This window comes from Bidens hawaiensis, unplaced genomic scaffold (assembly GCF_021521415.1).
Source record: "Bidens hawaiensis isolate Kalapana, Puna unplaced genomic scaffold, B.hawaiensis_p1.1 tig00014198_1, whole genome shotgun sequence".
Classification (NCBI taxonomy): Eukaryota; Viridiplantae; Streptophyta; class Magnoliopsida; order Asterales; family Asteraceae; genus Bidens; species Bidens hawaiensis.
This window is the reverse complement of record NW_027492221.1, coordinates 417,909-423,492: the sequence shown is the minus strand read 5'-3', so window position 1 is coordinate 423,492 and position 5,584 is coordinate 417,909.

Here is a 5,584-nt window from a genome sequence, read left to right as displayed (position 1 = left end):
ATTAATTTTTAGTGTAATTAGGTTTGAAGTTAGGAAAATGGATGTGGATTCTCTTAAGCAAAGATGTGTGTGTCTGTGTGTGTGTGTGTATATATATATATATAAAAGGGTGGGATCCAGTAAAAACTTATTTTAAAGAGAAAACTTAAAAAACTCCTAAAAAACTATTTTTAAATTTTTTTCTAAAATTTCTTCTTTTTTTTCCATTATTCTTATATGTTGTTATTGGTTCCAAAAAAAAAACTTGTCGGTAACCTTGTCGGTGTAGTGTGCATTGCATATATACAAAAGTGTTGTATTGCATAGAATACAACATTATTGCACATATTTGATACACACTATTGTATATATGCAATATAAGACTAATATGCATATCGAATACACATTAGTACATATGTGTAATACAACATTAATGCATATGTGCACTACATCGACTTTTATTTTATTATTATTATTATTATTTTCCATATAATACAACATTACTACACATATACAATACACGAATATTGAATATATGCAATTAAACACTATTGAACTTTAAAATGCATAGTAATACACATGTGTAATACAACGGTATCGCAAAGTAATACGTATGCGCATTACAACGACTTTTTTTTTTATTTTTTATTTTTTTCAAATGAATAGTAAGAAAATATAAGAATAATGGCAAAAATAGAATTTTGAAAATATTTTATTATTTTTAATTAAAAATAATTTTTTATGAGTTTTTAAGTTTTCTCTCTAAAGATGAGTTTTCTCTTGATCCTCCCTATATATATATATATATATAGGGGTGGGTTATAGTAAAAAAAATAGTTTTCAAGGAAAAGTAAGAATAAATCTAAGCCCTTGGATCTAAGATTTAGTGGTTAAGATTAGTAATTTCAAAAATAACAAATAGTTTCCTAGGATCTAGGATTTAGCCTACATAATTCCCTGAATAGTCTCACATAGTTTTTTCTAACTCTAAATTTTATGTTCTTCCTACTCTTCCGACAAAACTATGTGTTTTTATTTTAACCCTTTTTATTTTATATATATATATATATATATATATATATATATATATATAAATGGGAGATTTCAAATAAGAACCACTTTGAGTTTTAAGAACTCAAAAGAACTCAACGTAACAATATTTTTTTGAACTTTTTTCACACATACGTAATATATGTAGGTTACATATACATAAAAAAATTACATAATTTTTTACGCACCGAGTTGACTTATTACATATGTGTAACGGACGTTTAAAGTTGCGTAATCACTGTACATCTTTATTCTCTCTCCTACTTTAATTTTTTAATCGCTTTAATCTCAACCACATAGTCTAATCTATTTAATTAAATATGTAGTCAAGAATAAAGTTCTTAATTTCTTAAAACTCAATATGTTTCTCAAAATATGCCTCTCTCTCACATATATATAGACACACACACACACACGGGATGGTTCAGGAGAGAAATAAGATTACTGCGAGAAATGAATATGGGTCACGAGTTTTATTTTATGTTTAAATGCTTAAAGATAAATGAGGAAATAATTAATGCATGCTCCCTCTTCAATTAATATAACTAATAAATATAATAGTTATCTATTCAATTAATATAACTAATCAAATTATTATAATTGGAAAATGTTAAAAATTCATTTATTTTTATAACTTATTTTTTTCTCTCTTGAATTTTTATCCTACACAAGTACAATTTTTATTTATACACTAAAATTTTTTTCTATCCAAAACTAATTTTTTCCAACTCAATATATTAATATTCATCAATACGTAGTTACATTGTGATGAATAGTACAAAAAACTATCTTACACATGTTTACATTAAATATCAACAAAAAAGTATACAACATATACAAAAACATATAATCTACACTTGTTCTAAGAATAAGAAAACATATAACCAACACACAAAAAATATATAACCAACACACCAAATTCAGCATCAATAAACTACACACCCACACAAAAAGGTATAACCTACACAAGAAAAACATATAACCTACACTTGAAAATTTATCCAACACAAATACAATATATATATATATATATATATATATATATATATAAACACACACGGGATGGTTCAGGAGAGAAATAAGATTACTGCGAGAAATGAATATGGGACACGAGTTTTATTTTATGTTTAAATGCTTAAAGATAAATGAGGAAATAATTAATGCATGCTCTCTTTTCAATTAATATAACTAATAAATATAATAGTTATCTATTCAATTAATATAACTAATCAAATTATTATAATTGGAAAATGTTAAAAATTCATTTATTTTTATAACTTATTTTTTCTCTTTTGAATTTTTATCCTACACAAGTACAATTTATTCATACATTAAAATTTCTTTCTATCCAAAACCAATTTCTTTCAACTCAATATATTAATATTCATCAACACGTAATTATATTGTGATGAATAGTACAAAAAACTATCTTACAAATTGTAACGCCCGTAAAATTTCGTTGAGAAAAGAAAAGATGTTTATGCCTTCTATGACTCTACCTCCTAGTCGTTCCCATAAGTTGAATTTCTTAACTTTCATCCAAGTGTCGTAACTTTTTATTTAGAAGGGCCACAACGTAACATTTTTATTATAATAATAAAAAAAAGAAACCCTAACCCATTCCCCTTGTCTGATCGGCGCGCCCCCCTTTTCTCCTCGTTTTGCGTGCAATAAACCACCGTCCAGCCTCTGAAAGTTCAATTCCAAGTCGGTACTAAATGTCTACAACTCTTTTTCACCTTAATTCATCCTTATGGCTCGTTTATTCATCGTTAAACGGTTTTTTTAGGCTTACCGGGTGGCTGTCCAATTGGGCAGTTTTGTGGCTGTTTCGGCTAGGGTTTTTGCACCACAATCTTCCTAGGTATGTCCCATATAACATACTTTAAAATCATGTCATTTGGTGTTCGTTTGATTGGTCAACTAGTTGTAGATTGAAAACTAGTTTTTGGTTGTCTAGAATGGTGATTTGTTGCGTTTAACGCGAGGGATGAGGTAAGTGATGACCAATTCAGTTCGGATAGCTTCAGTTTAATGTACGGGCTGTTGGAAAATGATTTTTATAAGTATTGGGGCTGAATTGGTTGTTGGTTACTCAAACGGGTCGGTACAACGCGCATTCGCGTTTATTGAATAGTTGGTGCGTTGTACTTGCGAGTTACCGACCCATTTGACTCGTGTAGCGTCGTGTGGACTTTTTGGCTGTGAATTTATCTTATTGGGTCCACACAGGGCTGAGTTGGATGTTAATTTCCTAAACAACTCTTAAACGCGCGTGTTTGTATCACCTAGTGCTTCCGGGGGTAATTTGGGAATTCTTTATTCCCAGAAGTATCTTTGGGTCGTGTCGGTAAATGTAGGGCCCCGGGGGCTGTTATGATTGAGTTTAATGAGGTCGAGGCTTTAGGTAACTCGAACTACGTTAGAACATCTGGTAGGGTAAACGAGTCCTTTCGGTGTCGTTAGTAATGATTGTTCGTAATCCGACAGGCTTTTGAGTTGTGGGAGTACATAAGGGTCATCTAGCCCGTCGTGATTGTGTGCCTCGTGTCAGGTGAGTTCATGTGCCCTTTTTTACTCTTTTCACGTTTTGGGCCAGCATACACACCATATTACAATTTTATCCGACTATACTCGTTTAAACTAATTGGATGGTTTTCTATGGCCTTACTTGTGTTTGTGGGTTCATGAAAATATGGGTGAATTATATTCCATGCCTTAGAATATTTGAGGCTCGTTCATGGTTATATATTTTATAAGGTTATAGACATTACTTATGGTCTAGACTCAAGGATGTAGGCTTACTCGTATTGTAATATGTCATGAGATGATATTTATGAATGTGTATGCAGGTCTTATATTATGACCATAGGCTTACTTTCATGATGATATATTTGGGATGATATATATATATATATATATATACATATATATACATATATATACGCGTGTTTATACATGCGTTATTTTATTGCCAATAATTGGCGATGTTAATTAGTCGTTATCGACTAAGGATGTTTGCGTATGCCTACTTTGTGTTTCCATGCAGATGGATGGTGATCTTGGCCGGGCCAAACTATACTACTAAGGTTCTTAAATCCTGTGGCGGGCCCTGAAAAGTCCGTAAGGGGGGAGGCTCGTGTGGCATGATCACCATCGGATGAGATGATACGTGTTTGGGTTGTATGTGTGCTCGACCCTGATGTTATTACTTGGATATTACGTGTTTGGGTTGTACGTGTGCTCGACCCTGATGTTATTACTTGGATATTACGTGTTTGAGTTGTACGTGTGCTCGACCCTGATGTTAATACTTGGATGATATCTATAGAGATATAATTATATGGATGTTTATACATATATAAGTATGACTACTTATTGTTGATGATGGCCTTACTATTGTATCTCGTTTTATTTTAAAACTCTTGGAATGATTTATTTAAATGTCAATTATTAAAACTTGAACTCACTCAGCTCAAGCTGACTTTGTGTGTATGCTAGTGTGAGTTTCAGGTCGGGAGAAGGATGCTTACCGCTTGGACGAGCACGAAGCTACTTGGACGGTGGAGGGCATACTTAGTCGGAAGTTTTAATAATGAACATTTTTCTTTCAAAGTTATATTAAATACATTGAAATTTGATTTTGGGCATAATTCCCGGGTCTTGGGAACTTGTTTTAAATATTTTGATTTTCCGCTGATTTATACTCTGAACTGGTTTTTGAAATGAAATGAATTGTTTGAGTTTAAGTATTTTGTAAGTTTCTTGTATGAATACCAACGGTAGGATTCCCGGGATTTGGGGTCTTACACACATGTTTGCATTAAATATCAACTGATGTGCTGAAAGCGGTCTATAAAAACCTAACCTAACCTAGACACTCTAGTTTTAAATTTATAAATCTAGACTATCCTAATGCTAGACTACTAGACAGGCAAGTGTACCTATCAACTGTAGTAAAGCCTAATGAGGTCTGGATATCGAACCCAAAGGACACTAGCGACACCTAAACTAGACTCTGACTAATAACTTAATTAAATAGATTTAATTGTTTTTGTGTTTTTTATTTATTAACTATAAACTAAAAAATACTTAAACTAAAATGATACTAACACTAATAGACTTTAACTCGATTATCTAGACAAACTCAAAGATAGAAGAAGCACTACCTAGATTTAGAATCCTACTTGTGAATCTTGGATCTCTCTCGGCTATGGAAACTATGATGGAACCAGGATCTTAAAATACGGCACCCTTAGACAACCTAGTGGATCCCTGATCATTCTCCGGGTGTCACCTAAAAGGAAACCTTGGGGGCGTGTAAACTTACCGGTTGGTCGGATTACCTCTCAGTCTCTCCAACAATACTAAAGTACCCTAAAAGATAGATTACCTGTCAGTCTCACTATCTTAATACACCCTAAAGTGCAAGGGGTAACCTAAGAACAATCAATAAGATACGGAATTACAATGAAACTAGGGAAATGTAGGAAACCTCCTGTCAGAGCGTTCTAGCCTAAACACCTAATCCCAAGGACAACCCGACTATCTATTA